This window comes from Schistocerca serialis, chromosome 1 (assembly GCF_023864345.2).
Source record: "Schistocerca serialis cubense isolate TAMUIC-IGC-003099 chromosome 1, iqSchSeri2.2, whole genome shotgun sequence".
Classification (NCBI taxonomy): domain Eukaryota; kingdom Metazoa; phylum Arthropoda; class Insecta; order Orthoptera; family Acrididae; genus Schistocerca; species Schistocerca serialis.
Genome location: NC_064638.1, coordinates 702,592,465 through 702,595,419, shown reverse-complemented (window position 1 = coordinate 702,595,419; position 2,955 = coordinate 702,592,465).

Below are 2,955 nucleotides of genomic sequence, written 5' to 3'. Positions count from 1 at the left end.
CCTTAAGTCATTTTTCGTTTTGCTTTGGGATCTGTCACTTCCATGGGAAAACTCAAGGCTCTCCGCGTGATCCAGGAATGTCAAACGCACCAGGAAAATGGAAAATGTTAAATCTGTAACCAGTTAGCATAGTTTCGAGTACCTGGATAATGTCGACACCCTTACCGGGTAATATCAACTGCATAAAATACAGGCAGAATAAAATTTCTCTTCTAAGTAAGTAACGCATGTCATTAACTTAACATGCATCAAAATACGTGCGCAGCTTGTTTTTGAAAATGGTGTTCAAGTTGGAAAAATAAATCTGCTGCAGCGTTACTGAAACCTAGCACTCTGCCGATACATTGTGCTGATGGTTTTGTTAAGCTTATTTTAGGATTTCTCTTCTTAAAACCAGAAACCCAGTTTTTCCAATCATTTTGGTAATTTTATTGTAATTGTGCTCAAGTTCAAGTTTTTTGGCAAGTTCATAAGCAATTCACCGCAACTCGACCAGGGAAAGGCCATAGAATAATTGTGCCATCGTGGTCACAAGGTTGACTAATTCTTGTCATTGTTCAGGAGTAAAAACAGATCTTCTCCCCAAGGAAGGTTTTTGTCTGAATTTGATATTAATCATTCATAAAGCGTAATTTTTAATGTGTTCAGCTCCTCTGATACGCTATTCTGTCATCTCCCTGAGTTCACTAAGCTTAATGCGTTTTTTGGGGATTCTTCAGTCCATTTAGCCCTCTCTCATTTTCTTTTTCTTGTGCTCGCCATCTGAAATTAAGACCTTGCTTATGCGTAAACAACTTTTTTTTTTATTTAGAGCATAGGGAAATATTGATATCCTGTTGACACTGGCCCACATTCGTCTATCGATATTACTTCACTCAGACATCATGGCTGAGAGCAGACTTTAAAGGCTTTGCTAATACTCAAAAAGTTACAAAACTCTTGCTAAAAGACGCACTAAGAAACATACTATCTGCTGACCTACGTTATTACCGTTAAAAAAGTTTTGAAATTATTACCTCACTTTAAGAATAAATCAAATACACCATCAAAACGCAATAAAAATTAATTTTTAGCGCACACAGTAACACTGTCGTTTACAAGAACTCGTCGCCTCTGCATCCAGCTTCTGGCATCCTCCACTTTGCTGCAGCACTATCTCCCTCTGACTACAGCACTACTGTACTCAACTGAGAAAATGATGGTGTCGGTATTGTTTGGTATATCGGTATTCCCCCGGTCTCCCCTATTCCAGCGCTCGGTATGATCTGTGCGAAATAACCTAATCTTGATAAATACGGAACACTTGTAAGCCTTCTGTTGTGATAAAAAAACACTTCTTTCAGAATTAGTTCCTGCCTTTATTGTTTTGCGCTTATTTCTCCTTATTTCTGTTGTCTTAATGCACCTAATAATTTTTACGTCTCAGTGAAAAATTTGACTAAAAACGAAGTATTGTCACTGACAAGACGTTTTCTATATAGCACGCTACATGATATACACTATGTGGTCAAAAGTATCGGGACACGCCCAAAATCATGCGTTTTTTATATAAGGTGCATTGTGCTGCCGCCTGTTGTAAGCGACCTCAGTAGTCATTAGACATCGTGAGAGAGCAGAATGGGGCGCTCCGCGGAACTCACGGACTTCGAACATGGACAGGTGATTGGTTGTCACTTATGTCATACGCCTGTACGTGAGATTTCCACACTCCTAGACATCACTAGGTCCAATGTTTCCGATGTGATAGTGAAGTGGAAACGTGAAGGGACAGTACGGCACAAAAACTTACATGCCGACCTTGTCTGTTGACTGACAGAGACCGCCGAGAGTCGAAGAGGGTCGTAATTTGTATTAGTCAGACATCTATGCAGACCCTCACACAGAAATTCCAAACTGCATCAGGACCCACTGCAAGTACGATGGTTGGAACTGTAATAGTGGAAACTATTTATTTACAGCTCGTACAAAACAGATACATGTTTCAAAGTTTTACCGAACTTCAAAGTAGTCACCAGCATTGTGTATAACCCGTTGCCAGCAATGTTGAAATCGTAGGATACTCTTAGCAGTGCCAGTTGTATTGACTGTTCGAGCTTCGTGGTCTATTGCTCGACGAATTTGTGGCAGTTCTGAAGCGAATGCCGTGAAGTGTTTCCTTCAGTTTAGAAATCGAGTTGATCTCACGAGGGCTTAAGCCAGGGGAGTGCAGTAGGTGGTTAGCACTTAGCAGCCCCATCAGTCAAACAAATCAGTAATAGCTTGCACTGTACGTGCTTGAGCATTGTCCTGCAAAATGATGGTGAGACCCTGCAGAAAGTGTCATCACTTCTGTCTCCATGCTATTCATTTTTGGAACACAACCTACGGCCAGCATAGAGACAGAAGTGATGACACTTTCTGCAGGACCTGACCACCATTTTGCGGGACAGTGCCCAAGCACGTACAGTGTAAGCTGTTAGTGATTTGTTTGACTGATGGGGCTGCTAAGTGCTATACCACCTACTGCACTCCCCTGACTTAAGCCCTCTTGAGTTCAGCTCGATTTCTAAACTGAAGGAAACACTTCACGGCATTCGCTTCAGAACTGCTACAAATTCGTCGGGCAATAGGCCGCGCCGCTCAAACTGTCAACACAACTGGCACTGTTAAGTGTATCCTACTACTTCTACATCGCTGGCGACTACTTTGAAGGTCAGTAAAAATTTGAAACACGTATCTATTTTATGCGAGCTGTAAATAAATTGTTGCCACCGTTAAAGTTCCAACCCTCGTATTATGAGAGTTAGGCGGGAAGTGAGAAAACTTGGATTTCATGGTCGAGCGGTTGCTCATAAGCCACACATCATGCCTGTAAATGCGAAACGACTCCTCGCTTGGTGTAAAAAGCGTAAACATGGGACGATTGAACAGTGGAGAAACGTTGAATGGAGTGACGAATCATGGTACACAATGTGG